General features: G+C 45.8%; 2 non-coding genes across 2 annotated transcripts; both read left to right on the top strand.

The window, feature by feature from the left end:
- The first annotated feature begins 4,804 nt into the window (after positions 1-4,804).
- Positions 4,805-4,968, top strand: LOC116863372. Its single transcript, XR_004381814.1, has one exon. It is a non-coding gene; the product is annotated as a U1 spliceosomal RNA (small nuclear RNA).
- An 8,212-nt stretch (positions 4,969-13,180) lies between these two features.
- Positions 13,181-13,254, top strand: TRNAN-GUU. The gene has a single exon. It is a non-coding gene; the product is annotated as a tRNA-Asn (tRNA).
- Positions 13,255-17,145: the final 3,891 nt, after the last annotated feature.

Raw genomic sequence — 17,145 nt, 5'->3', positions numbered from 1 at the left:
TGTTCAAAATGATAATATAGCAAAACTATATTAGATAATTATATTGGGCGCTGGGGTGGCTCAGTCAGTCGGTTGAGTGGCCGTCTTCCGCTCAGGTCGTGATATCAGAGTCCTGGGATCAAGTCCTACATCTGGCTCCCTGCTCAGGAGGGAGTGTGCTGCTCCCTCTGGCCCCCATCCTGCTCAGGCTCGAGCGCTCGCTCGCTCTCTCAAATAAAATCTTTTAAAAATAATGTGTGTGTGTGTGTGTGTGTCTTAGATGATTATAGCTTGTGGAGAAATTAAATGAGCAAACAGCAACATTCTAAAGGGCAGTCGAGGGAATTGGGAATGCTCTGTTACAAGGACCTGCACTGTCTGTGAAGCGTTATAGTGTCATTCGCAAGTTGACCCAGATGGCTGGGAAATGTATATTGCAAACTACAGGGCAGTCACTAAAACATTTTAAAAAGAAACAGAATTGATATTCTAAGAGATGAGAAAATAGAGTCCTGTAAAATGCTCACTTAAGACCATAGAAGACTGAAAAAGAATGGAAGAGAAAAGGAACAGTGAACATAGGCAGTGAATAGAAACGGTTGCAGATCTGGTAGGTACTAGTTCAACTATGTCAGTAATCACTTTAAATGGTCTAAATACATCAGTTAAAAAACAGACTATCAGAGTGGTAAACAGGACCCAACTCTATGTTGCCTGTAAGAAGCTTACTTTAGGGCGCCTGGGTGGCTCAGTGAGTTAAACGTCTGCCTTGGGCTCAGGTTAGGAACGTAGGGTCCCGGGATGGAGTCCCACATCAGACTGCCTCGCAGGGAGTCTGTTTCTTCCTCTACCCCTGCCTCCCTGCTCCTGATCTCTCTCTCTCTCAAAACATTTTAAAAAGCAACTTACAAACACAGGTAAATTAAAAGAGAGAGCGAAAGTATACCATACTGATACTAATTAAAACTGGAGTGGTTATATTGATTTCAGACAGAATATACTTAAGAGCAAGAAAAACTACAAGGAATAAAAAGTGGTGTTACATAATAAAGGGGTCAGTTATCCAGACGGTATAATAATACTCGATGAATAAGTGCCTAAGAACAGAACACATGAGGCAAAAACTGACAGAAACTGTAAGGAGAAATAAACAGATTCACTACTGATTGGAGTCGGAGATTTCCAACTAGAAATACAATGCACGCTCTCAGACCACGATGGAACAAAACTGGAAATCAACAGCTGGAAAACCCCAATTTGGAGATTACACAACACACTTTGAATACTACATGGGAAATTCTCAAGAGAAATTATTTTGAGCTAAATGAAAATGAAAATACTGCTTATAAAAATGTCTGGGCGGCGCCTGGGTGGCTCAGTGGGTTAAAGCCTCTGCCTTCTGCTCAGGTCATGATCTCAGGGTCCTGGGATTGAGCCCCGAGTCAGGCTCTCTGCTGGGTGGGGAGCCTGCTTCCCCCCCCCCCCCCCCCCCCCCCCCCCCCGCCTGCTGCTCTGCCTGCTTGTGCGCTCGCTCGCTCGCTCTGTCAAATAAATAAAATCTTAAAAAAAAAAAAATGTTTGGGATGAGAGCACCTGGGTGGCTCAGTTACGTGTCTGCCTCCAGCTCAGGTCATGATCCTGGGGTCCATGGATGGAGCTTCTCCCTCCCCCTCTGCCACTCCTCCCCACCTGTGTACACTGGCTCACTCGCTTGCTCTCCCCCTCTCTCAAAACCTTTTTAAAAAACGTGTGGGATGTAGCAAGAGTAGTTCGTTCGTGGAAGTGCGTGTGTTAGCAAAGAAGATCTAAAATCAGTAAGATTTCACTTTGGGAAATTCAAAAAACAAAGTAAGATGAGAAGAAATAAAAATGAGCAGAAATCAATAAAAATTAGAAACGAAATTAATAGAGAAAAATCAATGAAATCCAAAGCTAGTTTGTTTGGAATGATGAATAAAACTGATGAACCTCTAGCCAAACTAAACGAGAAATAGAGAACATAGAAATTAGTAATACGAGAAATGGAAGACCCTTAGTACTGATTGCGCGGACATTAAATTACCGTAAAGGACTATAAGGAACAACTGCTCCCAGATTTGATAACTTAGATGAAATGAACCAGATCTTTGAAAGACACAATTTACGCAAACTCTCACAAGGAGAAATAAGGCCTAATGGACTCAATAAGCTTCTGAAAACAAAACCAGACCTAGTTTCACTGCTGAATTCTACCTAAAGTTTAAGGAAACAATACCAATTCTCTACAATATCTTTCAGAAAATAGAAGACAGAACATTCCCTGACTAATTCTAGGAGGCAAACTTTACCCTAATACATGTTTAAAAACCGAATTCAGAGGCACCTGGGTGGCTCAGTCATGAAGTGTCTGCTTTTGGCTCAGGTCATGCTCCCAGGTCCCAGGGATGGAGCCCCATGGGGAGTCTGGGTCTCCCACTCCCCCTGCTTATGTTCCTCTCTCTGCGGTCAAATAAGTAAATGTTAAAAAAAAAAAAAAAATTCAACCAAGTACATTTAAAAATCTAATTAGCTTTATTATTAACAATTCATGAATATGGCATCATTCTGTCTAGCAAGTAGAGGAGAGCTCCACTGAGTTGAAACAAAAAGGTTTCAGAGGAGGAGAGAGGGCATTAAAGAAGGGAAGGGAGTGGGGGGGAGATGAGGAGGAGGAGGGAATTCATTAACAAGGAATGTAATGTTAGGCAAGGGGAGAAAAAGGGGATCTATCAGAAAACTTCCTAGTATTGACCAGGAAACTCCACGTTGACTGGTTCAAGATTACATTTCTGACGGGACAGTGTGAAACTTCAGTTAGCTTAGGTATTAAGTCCTCCTCCTCTACGGATTTGGCATCTCAATCTATGTGAAGCCATTCTGGGTCTGCGGTTTTCTTTTTAGCAATGCCCTTCTTTGGATCAAAGTCAATTTAACTGAGAGATGTAATTAAAAACAACAACAACTGAAGGCACTAGTGCCACTCTCGCTTACCACTTTGTAGTTCTCTGTAGCTTCCGTTGATTCTTTCTTTGACATTCACAGGTTCAATTAGATTGGGAGGTTGACCTCCACAACACTTGCTAGAAACCAAAGTAAAAGCAAGGGAGTCAAAAACAGCCATTCAGGGGCGCCTGGGTGGCTCAGTGGGTTAAGCCTCTGCCTTCGGCTCAGGTCATGAGCTCACCGTCTTGGGATTGAGCCCGGCATCCGGTTCTCCGCTCAGGGGGGAGCCTGCTTCCCCTTCTCTGTCTGCCTCCCTGCCTATTTGTGATCTCTCTCTCTCTCTCTGTCAAATAAATAGATGAAATCCTTAAAAAACAAACAAACAAAAAAACCCCAGACATTTAGTTCAGGAAAAGAGGGATGAGTTCAGGAGGTCCAAGCGTGAGTTGGAACCAAACTAACATGACTCCCGCCCCCCGCCCCTTGGTGAGTGACAGGTAGAGACTACACCAGGTGGAGTTGCCCCACAAAGGAAACTTTGCAGCAAATAAGGATATCATGGGAAGGGGAGGGGGAATAAGTTCTAAAGCTGCGGCTCCCCAAGTAGGTTCTTTCTAGCTAGGGTTAGGATTCTCAGAAAAGGGGGATTTGGTCATAGCCTGTAAAGGCAGACAGAATGTTGCAATCCCAGTTAGAAAACAGGCCTCTAAGGTGCATCTAATGTTATGTTAATGAAGCTGGTGCTCCTCCTAGGGCGGAGAATAACACTTTGATGCAGCAGAGGTAGTTGGCCAGGGGGAAGAGGGGCTTTGGGCATGCTGGGTGGGGTCTAGGGCTCCTTATCTCTGGTAAGGAGTACAGGGTCTTGTTTACTTTTGGAAAAGGTACTGGGAGTTTTACCATTGATTTATTGTCTCTGATACGGTTAGGCTAATTCCTAGCGTTGGTAGAGACTGTTAGCTTTTGCACTCTCTTGAATTCCCTTAAAATTCTTAACTAAAGGTTTTGCATTGCTTTGTAATTCTGACACCTCCTGGGAAGTTCCTGGAGAAGTGTGCTCAGGCGAGGAGCGAGGTAGGGCGTCAGAGATCAGGGAAAACAATTGGGCCAAAAATGACTTACCCTGTGTCCCGAAAGCGACGTCTAGGCTTTGTTTGAGGACCCTTAACTCTTTCTGCTTTCAGAATAACGTGTGTTCCAGAAAAGGACTAGAAGGGAAAAAAAAATTCAAAACTTTCCCATATCGAAGGGTTAGAAAGTGAAATGAATGAGATGTTCCGTGCATGCAACTGAACTTTGAAGAACGGACTAGATTTCGCCACCAGTTGTGATGCCTCGTGAGTTTTAATAGATGTACACACAGTGCTGCAATCACAAAGCTGACTGACTGGATCTGAAAGGAACCCCTTTCCTTTGTTCTATTTTACACACTGAAAGGCATTATTTGAAGAAAGGTACAGAGACAGGAACAGCCTGTCAGGTTCCTTGCAGGCCAACAGAGGTTCAGAACCCACGCCCGCCGCCGCGGCGGATGGGGCTGGGAAGGAAAGACGGGACGAGGGGGGGCCGGAGAGAGGTGAGTGGGAGGGCGGAGTTAGGCCGGAGGTCAGGGTTGTTGTGACGTCACGAGGAGGGCGTGCCTTATGTAAATATGGCAGCGCAGGGGCTGATGATTCGACCGCTACCGCCTAAATACAATGGGATCTCCGGGGCTCCGGGAAGGAGTGCGGGGCGGTTGACGGAGGTTCGTTGTGCTGCGTGCGTGGAAGGCGTCGGGAGGCTCAAGAGTGGTGGGGAGAGAAGTGGGCGTGTGTGAAGAGTGCAAGGCGTGTGCCGCTGGTGTGGGGCGTAGGGGGTGGAAGTCATACTTACCTGGCAGGGGAGATACCATGATCACGAAGGTGGTTTTCCCAGGGCGAGGCTTATCCATTGCACTCCGGATGTGCTGACCCCTGCGATTTCCCCAAATGTGGAAAACTCGACTGCATAATTTGTGGTAGTGGGGGACTGCGTTCGCGCTTTCCCCTGGCAGCTTTTGTTGAAAAGTAGGGATTAGCTTTTGTTCGGTAACTGTGTTGGGATTTGCACTTCGTTTTGTGTTGTGCTTTGATATGGTTATTTCAATGTTACTGTCCAAGTACATGCCGGCTTTTTTTTTTTTTCTTTTCGTAGGATTTACAGTGTTTCGTGTCTGGTAAGTACTGTCGGTTGTTGTAGAGCAGGCATTAGGGTACAGGTTTTAGGTCATTGGGCTATTTTGGCATATTTATCCAACACTGTGTTTTAGTTCTTTTGGGTAGTTGGTTTTAGTTGAGGAGTTGTGTGGCTCTTATCTGCTGGTTTTTTAAGAAACATTATTTCAGGGACGTTCCGCGATTTCAGTAGTAAGAGGGGTTTGTTTGTGTAGGGTTCAACAAAGCTAGCTTTACAAGGAGAGAGTGGGGCAGGGGCACAGAGTGGGACAGTGAACCCCATAAAAAGGGAAAGACGTAGAGCTTGTCTCAGTACTCCAAACTTTCAATCTTAACATAAGGAGTATCTAGCTGGTAGTGTCAAGGAACAAAAGAAACCGCGGAAGATAGGGCAAGAGTTGTTAAAACAAGCCTGCCTACTGCCATATGCCCAGAAAAATAAATCAGCTGATAAAGTTGCATGTGTGAGCTGTCCTTCTCAGGGTTCTAAAAGAATACGGCAGCCACTTCCATTTCCACCTTCCAAACTGATAACGTTAAGCTAACGCAGAACTGTGCACGAATAGGAATTCTGGAAAATGTGCTTCCAGTTTAGAATGAACATTGACACAAATCCACCACAGTCCACCTCTTACAGACTTGGTGTCTGTGTGGTAGTCCTCCTGCTCAAAATCATTCTTGGGGGGGGCGCCTGGGTGGCTCAGTGGGTTAAAGCCTCTGCCTTGGCTCAAGTCATGATCTCAGGTCCTGGGATTGAGCCCCGCATCCGGCTCTCTGCTCATCGGGAGCCTGCTTCCCCCTCCTTCTCTGCTGCCTCTCTGCCTGCCTCTCTGCCTACTTGTGATCTCTGTCTGTCAAATAAATAAATAAAATCTTAAAAAAAAAAAATCATTCTTGGGGCGCCTGGGTGGCTCAGTGGGTTAAAGCCTCTGCCTTCGGCTGGGGTCCAAGCCCCACATTGGGCTCTCTGCTCAGCATGGAGCCTGCTTCTTCCTCTCTCTCTGCCTGCCTCTCTGCCTATTTTGTGATCTCTGTCTGTCAAATAAATAAATAAAATCTTAAAAAAAAAAGTTAAAAAAATCACTCTTAACTTTCAGTATTAAAGACAATAGGAAAATCATGCTCTCTTCAAAGAGTGAAAACATGCCAGCCCCCCCCCCAAGAATAAAATCCCTTGTCTTTGCATGATGTTCATTCCTCTTCCAGTTGAATCACCGTCATTCCCCCTACTTAGATTAAAAGTTGAGTACTATCAACACATATTTGTTAGCTCGTAGTGGGATGGAAAAGGAAAGAGGAAAATATTGGTTCATACATACGCAAAAATATTTGTATCAAAATAAGGAAGAAATACTCATACATACTTACCTCACTTCTGCAACTGCCACTGGTATTTATAACTGTCTTCTTATTATCACTGTCTTCACTACTAATTCCGTATTTCTTTTGCCCTCAGCAAGCACCACACTTCTGTGTTAGCAGTTATCTTGCCTGGTGGAGTGATCCATAAATCCTCATTCCTAGAGTCTCTGGACCATTCTCTGTGTTACCTGTACTGGATTGTTGCGATTTCCATTGACTTTCAATCAGAGAGCAATGAGAGTTCCAAAGGGTCTTCTGAGGGCTTTTCTGCATTCCTCAAATACTCCTCCTTACGGCCATTGTGTAGTAGCAGCCCAAGTTGCCCTTGGGAACTAAGACTTGGGAACTAAGACTGCTGGATCAACAGATCAAAGTTACAGACGTAGGTGGGAAGCACAATGTTCACTAGTATATCCCTAGGGGTAATAGTGAGAGGAGCCACTCCCATTTCTACCACTTGGTTCCCAAACTTTCAAGTAACAGCATCATATATTGGTTGCTAATTTAGAGTATATGCAACCCTGTGAAATACTTGATTCTTTCTATGATTTTCATTTTTTTTGTGTCAGTTCCTTTATTAGAATACAAAACGGGGGCAACTGGGTGACGCAGTGGGTTAAGTGTTTGGCGGAGGTCGTGATTTAAGGATTGTTAAATCGCCTGCATAGGGCTTGGCTCTCAGCCCAAAGTCTGCTTGAGAATCTTTCTCCCCTCCCTCTACCTGTCTTGTTGGTTCTCTCTCTCTCTCTCTCTCTCTCAAAATGAATTAATAAATCTTAAAAAACAAACCAGGGGGGCGCCTGGGTGGCTCAGTGGGTTAAAGCCTCTGCCTGCAGCTCAGATCGTGATCTCGGGGTCCTGGGATCGAGCCCCGCATCGGGCTCTCTGCTCGGCGGGGAGCCTGCTTCCTCCTCTCTCTCTCTGCCTGCCTCTCTGCCTACCTGTGATCTCTATCTGTCAAATAAATAAATAAAATCTTAAAAAAAAAAAAACAAAAAACCCAGGACACTCAATGATATTGCATATTCCTTTTGTTCCATGTATATTACTTACAAATAATTATATAAAATATACATATGTAATGTATACATATATATGTATTTTGAAGTCTGCTAAAATTAATACCCTGAGAGCTGGTTTCTCTTGACTGCTGGGTTTTTTTTTTTTAAGTATGAATTAAATGGGCCTTCATTTTGTTGTTTCTTTGAGTGTCTAGTACTTTTTATTGTTTATAGCACATTTTGAATGATACATTGTAGAGATTCCAGATTCTGATAACTTCCTCCAAACAGTATTCAATATATGTTCTGCTAACCAATTTGATGACTAATGCGTGACCTGGAGTTTGTGTAGCACGGGATTTACGTTTTGTTTAGGTGGATCTTTGGAAAGTCCAAGGGGTTTCCTAAAGCTCTCTAAGTTGGTGTGACTCAACCTGGAAACCCCGGCTCCTCCCTCTGTTAATCTTATCAGGGCTTGGTTTTAATATTTGTTAGGGAGGGTCAAAAGTAAGCTTGACACTAGGGTGTCGTCTTCACACCTAAAACAGAGCAGTTCTGGTGTATCACCTCAATACTCAGAGTGGTAGAGTTGTTAACAGGGCCTGAGTCCCAGTGTTGCCGGCACTGATCTCTAGGATCTGTTGTTTGCCATCTTGTAGCATCTGTCCTCTGGTAAGCCAGATTGGATAGTAGCTCTCTGCGCATGAGCTGCTTTACACTCAGCAAATGACCGGCAGGAGACCTAATGTGGACTTCTGAAAACTGGCATCTAAACTGTTTTCTCCTTTCTGATGCTCTGTGCTGAAGATTCCTGGTACTTCAGCTGCCGTAATTTTGATGTCTGCCTTCACAACTCAGTGTGAACACTGTATTGTCCTGGGATTCCAGATTGCTGTACCAACCTCAACCCTCTCTCATGGAATCACAGCCTTGTACTACCTCTGTCCAGTGTCTGTAAACAGACCCTTCACATATTTTGTCCATCTTTGTGGTTGTTTAAAGTGAGAAGACTAATCTGGTGGTATTGCTATGTTAGAGTTGTGGGTAGAAGCCCTGAATTCTTCCCAGTGCCTTTAAGGTGAAGGTGCCTAAAATGACTGGCTCAGTTTGTGGAACATGAGACTTTTGATCTCGGGTTTGTAGGTTCGAGCCCCAAGTTGGGTATAGAGATTACTTACGAATAAAATCTTAACATAAAAATAAAATGAAAGATTTTAGGGGTGCCTAGCTGGCTTACTCATTAGAGCATGTGACTCGATCTTGAGGTTGTGAGTTCAAGCCCCATGTTGGGTGTAGAGGTTAAAGAACGAAACTAAAGAAATAAAGTGCTTTCAGAAACTTTTTAAAAAGATTAGATGAAGGATTTTTACATATATTACTGGTTTCTATTTTTTAAATCCTTGTTTTATTGTTTTATTTATTTATTTATGAAGGTTTTAGTTACTTATTTGTCAGAGAGAGTGAGCGGCACACAGCAGGCAGAAGGGAAGCGGTCTCCAGCTGAGCAAGCCCTGGGATCATGACCTGAGCCAAAGGCAGATGCTTAACCGACTGAGCCACCCAGGGGTCCCTAGATTACTGATTTCTAAATAATTTGAATACTATCTTCCACATTTACAAATGACCTAGGTGAAGGGTTTTGTTTTTACTTTAACAAATACTAAGTATGATCTGGGCCTTCTGGACTCACTTTCAGCATGGTGACCCCACAGTATCACAAGGAGATCTGAACTAACTATGCTGTTCTCTGGGCATATTCCCATGCTTGAGCTTGAAGAGTGGCAATATACTCCACCCCAAAGTATGACACTTTTTTTTTTAAAATATTTTATTTATTTATTTGACAGAGAGAGATCACAAGTAGGGAGAAAGGCAGGCAGAGAGAGAGGGTGAAGAAGGCTCCCTGCTGAGCAGAGAGCCCAATGCGGGGCTCGATCCCAGGACCCCGGAATCATGACCCGAGCCGAAGGCAGACGTTTAACAACTGAGCCACCCAGGTGCCCCAAAGTATGACACTTTGACATAAGGATTGTTTTGAGCTAAAGGCACCTGGAAAACAGCAGGTGCAGGAAGAGCGCTCTGACACCTCTGACAGCAGGTGCAGGAAGAGTGCGCTCCCTTTTCAACTTCCTGAAAGCAGGAGATACGTGTGAAAGATGCCCTCACTGTATCAGGAGGAAAGAAGCATTCTTGTCATGTGAGACAGGAAGTCAGGGCCCAGAGAAATCGGTACAGACCTTGTTAAAATAATTTATATCCTCCTTTAATCTTCCCATATGTCTTGCTTTTTTATAATTGCCTCCCTTTGTTCAACCCAGTATAAAAACATTTAGGCCTACCCACTTCTTTGGATTTTCATTTTCCTATTGGACCTCCCATGTTGGTGTAAAAATCAGTGTGCTTTTCTCCTATTAATCTGTCTTGTGTCAACTTAATTCTCAGGCCCATATGGAGTCCCTAAGACGGTAGAGGTAAAGTTTTGCCTTACCCACAGACTCTCCTAGGACTACAAAAGAGAGGATTAGCAAAAGGACAACTGTAAGGTTCCTGGTGCTGGTAGAACGAACTTTATGTAGGCCTAGTAGACCTAGTAGAAAATGCCAGAATTCTCAGAATCAGATAGTGGAAGAGTGAGACAGTGGAAGAGTGAAGAGGCTGCTTTGAAAGACAAAGGTTGGAGGGGAGGCCCAGAAAGACAAACTGTCTTTAGTGGGGACCAGTCCCTAGAATGTATCTCCTTTCTCCTCTTCCCCAGTTCCATAGCTCTTAGTTCTGAATCTTCTCCCCATTCTCTTCCCCAGCCTCACTCCTGGGTGCACCGGGTCTTTTCTCCCAAGCATGCAAATTTCAAACCTTTTTTTCTACAGAAGACTCCCTTTTGTGGTCTGCTGAAACCTGCACATGCTTCTTGGAATAAGGCTTTTAAAGATTTACTTATTTGGGTTGGGGGGGGGGCGTAGAGGGTGCACATGCTCCTTAGAATAAAGCTTTTAAAGATTTATTTATGGGGGAGGGGTGGGGTAGAGGGAGAAATGTTAAGCAGACTCCCGACGAGCGCAGAGCCCCATACAGGGCTCAGTCTCAACCACCCTCCCAGGCTTAACCAACTGAGCCACCCAAGCATCCCAGGAATAAGACTTCTTAATGCATAGAACAGAACATTTAAAATTACAGAAGATATCAGTTACTTTCAAAACCAGTTGTCTTTGAGCCTTTTCCTATAGTTTGGTAGCCGCAGAGGGAATGAGGTAGCCTCCGAGCTGGGCAGCTGAGCTTATGCAACCAAACCTCCCATGCCGCAACTCAAGACGATCCTACAGTTGGGGTGGTAAAGAATAAGAATCTTGGTTTGTGCCAGTCTCAGAGAAAGTGAAACTGGACATCTTTATTATTTACCATCCAAACTGGGGTAGGGGAGTTGGATGAGGGAAAGAAGCGGTTCTGGGAGCCGAGATCCAAGGGGAAGGGACGGCGCGCCCCCTCGTGGCTACCTCGGGGATCCGCACGGCCCTGGCCACGGAGGGTACCCAATCGGGAGACAAATAAAATTCACTGGACGCTGGGCGATGCTCAGGACCCTAAAATTAGAAGTCGTGAGCGCTACGAACTGAGCTAGCAAGACGGGAGAAGTAGGTGCGCTTCTTTTTTTCCCCCTAGCAGCTTGGAATCGTTGCTCAAATGTAAGATACTGAGCCAAGACCTCGGCGTGTGGCTAATCTGGAAATAGGTTTGTAGAGAGTTTAATAGATTTCCTCCGGCCCACGGCTGATGGGCACTAAATCACAGTCCAGGCCTAGGATCTTCCAACTTCTGAGTTCAAGGAGGGGCCAGCGTAGCGGATGAAAAGTGCTGCGTGGAGATGGGGTTCGGCTGAGGGAGCAATGCCAGCCCCCGCCCCGGGCCTTTTAGAAGGGCCTCTCTCGGTGCTAGTTTCCGTCCAGATTGAACCCCAGACTTCCATGGAAAGGACCTCCAGGATAAAAGGATTTTCAGTCCATCCCAAGGGGTCCCACCGAGGCTTACCACGGATCCTCACCTCCTTAGCCCTGTTACTGGAATTTTCCAACCGTCCACGAGGGGGGCGCTTTTCTCCAAGTTCTTTAGGCTCAGGTGAAAGTTGACGTGACGCCAAGTGCATTTTTCTGTGCCCTAGCCCCGCGTGTTCTCCGCCTCTTCTTGGGGGGCTGTTGGGAAAGTAAATTGAGACTCAAAGGAACGCACATGTTAATAAATAGAATATTTTTAGCTACGTTTATAAAGGAAAAAAAAAAAAAAACCGTGAGTGCCTGCTTGGAAGTAGCCCTCAAATGGCTACAAAGCTACAAAGCTGTAGGGAACTTTTCCGCTCTATTTATGTGGGATTAAAGCTACAGCGGTCATCGTCCGACTCAGTACAAGCATTCTTACTTTACTCCAGTAATAATAATAAGTTCGCTCGGACACCCCTTTCTTTAGAATTCTTCAGCAGCCTCTCCTCCGGTTGTCTTTGAGAGTGCACTTCCTGGAAGTACAGACTTCACCATTGTCCACATTCCTCTGCAGGGCGCAGGGGCGCGGAGGAGCGCACAGCCGGTTTCGGGCGCGGGGCGAGGGGCTGGGGTCGGGCCGATTCCCCCCAGGGGTACGGTTTGCAGCCATGAACAGGGACTGTGGGCCCCCCCAGCAGCTCCGATGCCCGCGTTTGGGAGGTCGCCAGGTCCAAAGAGTGACATCTTACGGCGCTGCCGTCTGTAAACCAGGCATTTAAAGGAGGAAAACTGTTTTTCAGAGTTGAGAGCACCAACCGCACACAAGAGACGGCAAGTGGCGGATGATCGAAATTAAGGAAAATCGGCCTTTTGTTCAGAGGCTGAGTGCTCGCGCCCTCTCCCCCACCCCTCACCACGCTGCCCACGCCTCCTCGCTGCTTCTTTTGTCCAGTTTCCTGGGTGTTCAACCCTCGACACCCCGGCCCCGGACCGCCGAAGCCATACTAAGCTGCTGCGTGGCGGTTCAGGGTGGGGACTCAGGTCCATCCTAGGGCGCACGAGTCCAAAGTCGGAATTTTCGCCGCATTCTCGATCAGCTCTGGGAACCAAAGCTCGTCCGCTTCGGAGAAACCTTTGCGGTCTTCCCTCTCCCGAGCCCCTCGTAGGACTCAAATGCCCACACTGCAACTCTTGGCTCCCCTAGGCCCCCACGGCGGAATGGATCCGTCACCAACCATTTAGGGAGTGCCTACCAGGGCCCGGCCCCGCTCGGGGGCACCCGGTGCATCGCGAGCCACGCCCGCCGGGCCCCGTTGAGTCTACCCTTGCAGCGAGCTGGGGGCCTTGGGGGTAGCGCCCAGCTCACGCGCGTCCGCCTGATCCTGCGGGGACTCCCTGGGAGCGCCCGGAGGAAATGGGAGTTAAGAATGGGAAGGTGGATGACTTCAGCCCGAGAGGCTGCGGGCCACTTCTGGAGCCAGGCGGCGATGAGGCTGCGAGGAGCAGGCGGAGGGGCGGTGGGTCCGGCGTTGGGCTCTCCGAGTTCCCCGGGTGTCTGGCCCGGTGTCGATGTTCACACGTGCCCAGTGAGACGACCGGTGGCCTCAGTGTCTCCCGCTCCTCCGGTTTCCGGAGTGAGAGAATGAGATGTCCCCAGCCAGAGGCTGGAAAGCAATTTTTGAGATCAGGAAACGAGTTGAGGAAAGGCAGCTTCCGTGTCTCTGTGGCGCAATCGGTTAGCGCGTTCGGCTGTTAACCGAAAGGTTGGTGGTTCGATCCCACCCAGGGACGGTCTCTTTTCCCAGCGACTTGGAACCTTAGGTTACTTGCTAGTGAACTTATTTATCCTCCGAGTCTTCTGAACTTCTGTCTACTTTAAATCAGACTCCAAAATATCCTGCCCGAAGACCCAAGTTGCATCAAAGTACCTAAAAGAAGGAATTTTTCAGCAAAGGTATTTCTTTCAGTAGTCTGCGTCTGGGCCTTTCTTTATCCCAGAGGCACTGCAGAGAGCCTCACTTCCCGAAGCTGGGTTTTTACAACTGGACATCCTGGAAATAGAAAATCCCAAGAATTGAGAGCGACAAAACCTGTCTTCACTCGCGGTGAAGCCTCTAGTTAGGGGTGCAATTGTGGTTCTTCCACCATGTGGCTTGAACAAATCACGAGTTTTCTGTGCCTCGATTTCTTTGTCTATAAGAGGGGGCGAATAAGAGTACTTCCTTCATGGATTAATTTAAATTTTTATGAGATGCGCATATAAACCATTTGACCACTTAATGTTTAGTAAACATTAGCTACTGTAACTTTTCAGTGGCATCTCGTCACCATTTCTGTTATTTACCTCATCTTAAACAAATGGCTATCTTTCCATGGATGGGTTATTGTTTTGTGGTTTGCTTGTTTGTTTGTTTGGTAATTTATTTTTATTTATTGATTGATTTTTGGATGGATTAGTGTATAGACAAACATGCCTTAATTGCTGGACGTGACATTGATTCTAATGTTTACTGTTATAAATGCTTGTTCAAAGAACATCCTTACACAAATAGCCTTATCACTTATGCATGGATTTCCCTAAAAGAGATTGCTGGAAGTGGACTTTCCTAATCAAAGTATTTGTCATTGCTAATTTTGCTAATTCCTGACTAATGGCCCTCCAAAGAAGTTGTATACCTAGTCATATTGCCACATTCTAAGAGGGCACCCTTTTCTTGGCAACCCAAACCGACATTTACCAGCAGTACAAATCCATCACTTTTGTTTGGGGAATGTTATTCCTTGCTGGTCTCACACATTACTGTGTCTTGTCCGTGAGGGGTTGGTGCTCCCTCAGTCTCCTTTTTTCTCTTGGCCCCTGGGGGTCCTGGGGAAGTAGTTCACAGGGTTGCATTCATAGGACAGTAGAAGTCCAGTTCCCAATGTTCCTGTGGCAGAGAGCCCAGTCTTTTGCTGCTTGAAGAAGAGCCAAGAACTCACCCGTCAGAGGGGGACCTTCATGGGTGGTCCTGAGCCAAATAAAACTTCGTAAGGAGAGAATTTTAAAATTTTCATCAAATTAAGACTTCAGATGTTGGATATTTTTAAATGTCTTCTTACGGCAGCGAGAGGAGAGACTGCCTTCTCAGGACTTTCTTTGGGGAAACTTGGTAATGGTGTCCATTCTGCTGATCTTATGGAATTGCTCCCTCGGTGCTAGTATGTGACACTTGTTAGAAAACCTTGTCTGGTGAGCTGAGGTGAGCAAGTAGCTAAAGGAAACTTCTCATAGAAAGCAGAAATAGGGGATACATTCTCAAACAGATTGCCACAGTCTTAATTTTGACCTTTTCAGAGGTTTTGGGTGGTGTCCTAGCTCAGGCTGCTATAACGAAATACCACAAACAACAGACATTTGCTTCTCAAAGTTCTGGAGGCTGAAAAGTAAAAAATCAAGGTGGTGGCACCACTCAGTTCTTGGTGAGATCCCTTTTCTGGCTTCAAATGACTACTTTCTCAGTGACCATCATATTTTTACAAGGTGACCTTTGTCTTTTCACAAGGTCCCATCATGGGGTGCCACTCTCATGACTCCATCTAAACCTATTTACCTCCTGAAGGTTTCACCTCCTAATACCAGCACACTGTGGGTAAGGGCTTCAACATTTGGGAGGGACAGAAACATTCAGTCCACAATAGGTACTAACATTAAGAGGCATTTCCCGAGTGTTTAAAATACCCTTTATATGAAATGACCAGATTGCAGACTTCAGAACAGTCGTGCGCAGGTGGGAGCAGAACTTGTCCTATAGTTCTGTGATCTTTTCCTCCTAGAGGAATTGTGTGTATGTGTGTGAACAGAAAATCGAGGGATTATAGAAAGAGACATGAAAAAATTACTTCCTCTGCTCAAGCTTCCAGTTCCCAAAGGCAAAATACTAATGTGATTGTTTTTGATAAACAACTTTATTTTTATTTTTTTTAATTTCTTTTTTAAGATTTTATTTATTTATTTGACAGACAGAGATCACAAGCAGGCAGAGAGGCAGGCAGAGAGAGAGGAGGAAGCAGGCTCCCCGCCGAGCTGAGAGCCCGATGCAGGGCTCGATCCCAGGACTCTGGGATCATGACCCGAGCCGAAGGCAGCGGCCTAACCCACTGAGCCACCCAGGTGCCCCTAAACAACTTTATTTTTAATAAAACAATTATATTTTTCAGTAAAGCCAACAAGCATGGCTTTATTGCTTTCATAACAAAGTAACTACTCCCTTTATAAGTATGGATTAAAAACTTCCGGTGAACCAGGCTATCTTCACATGCTATAGCTCAGACAAGCCTCTAGGCCTCTCAGCCACAGGGCAGGCCATTAACCCACAATAACTACTGGTCCCCTGACAGTGTGGGCAAACCACATTCTCTGGGAAATTCTTAAAGCATCATGATCTAGAAGTTCCACAGGATTTTCTTTCCTTTCTTTCTTCCCTGATCTGCTTGCATGCTCTGAGCTAGAAGCTCACAGATACTAATACCCCCTCCCCGCCAAAACAAAAACAAAACCAAACAAACGCAGTTAAAAAAATTCCTGCATTTCAAGGTTCTAGTCACATTACCAGTATTTTTGTGGAGAAGAGAATCCGGGTATGGTATGAAAAACATACATCAATTACAGAACTTTGTCTTAATGAAGTTGGAGAGCTCTGATAAGAAAATGGGGTTCTGGGGTGCCTGAGTGGCTCAGTGGGTTAAGCCTCTGCCCTCAGCTCAGGTTGTGATCCCAGGGCATTGGGCTCTCTGCTCAGCAGGGAGCCTGCTTCCTCCCTCCCTCTCTGCCTACTTGTGATCTCTCTCTCTGTCAAATAAATAAAAAAATAAAATCTTCAAAAAAAAAAAAAAAAAGAAAGAAAGAAAATGGGGTTCTAGGGACACCTGGGTGGTTCAGTTGGTTAAGTTCGGCTCAAGTCATGATCCCAGGGTCCTAGGATCAAGCCTAGCATCACACCGACATCAGGCTCCCTCTCCCTCCGCCTGTCTCCCAGCTTGTACTCTCTCTCTCTCTCAAATAAATAAAATAAGATTAAAAAGAAAGACAATGGAGTTCTGACAAAGATGAGAGGAAAACCTAACCTAGGGTTGAAAGGGTCCCTGGACAAAAGGACGAGACTGATACAAAGCGAAGGTCAAGCAAAGCTTTATTTCGCACCAAGCATCAAGAATCGAACTGACCGGCCAGGGCTGTCTCTTGCAGAGAGGCGACCCCTCCCAGCCTCACAGACTAACTTTTATAGAGTAAAGGCCATGTGGTTGAGCCTGGCCACACACAGGTGGCCAATTGAATTACAATTCACCCTATAGTAGGTATTTGAACTAGCCTAGCACTCTGGTCAGAATTGGCGCCCAAAAGGCAGGGCTCACATTCTTGGGTGGTTAGAGAGGTGCTTTCCTGATTGGATGTCTCCACCTGGCTTGGCTCATCCTTGGCGGGTAGGGAGGTAATACGTGCGCTTTCATTGATTGGCCGTTTCCACCTGGCCGGACACGTCCTTGTATCTGGGCTCCGTTATTTTTGCCCAGCCTGACATGTCCTGGTATCTGTGCTCCGTTATTGGGGCTATTTGGCCGTATTTCACCAGTTCTGTTTCTAAGCGCTTTCCTCTTGGGGGGGAAGGGGCAGGTTCAATCTAAGTTTACTGCATAAACAACAAA

Source organism: Lontra canadensis, unplaced genomic scaffold (genome assembly GCF_010015895.1).
Source record: "Lontra canadensis isolate GAN:19392208 unplaced genomic scaffold, GSC_riverotter_1.0 scaffold995, whole genome shotgun sequence".
Taxonomy (NCBI): domain Eukaryota; kingdom Metazoa; phylum Chordata; class Mammalia; order Carnivora; family Mustelidae; genus Lontra; species Lontra canadensis.
This window is presented reverse-complemented; position numbering and strand designations above follow the sequence as displayed.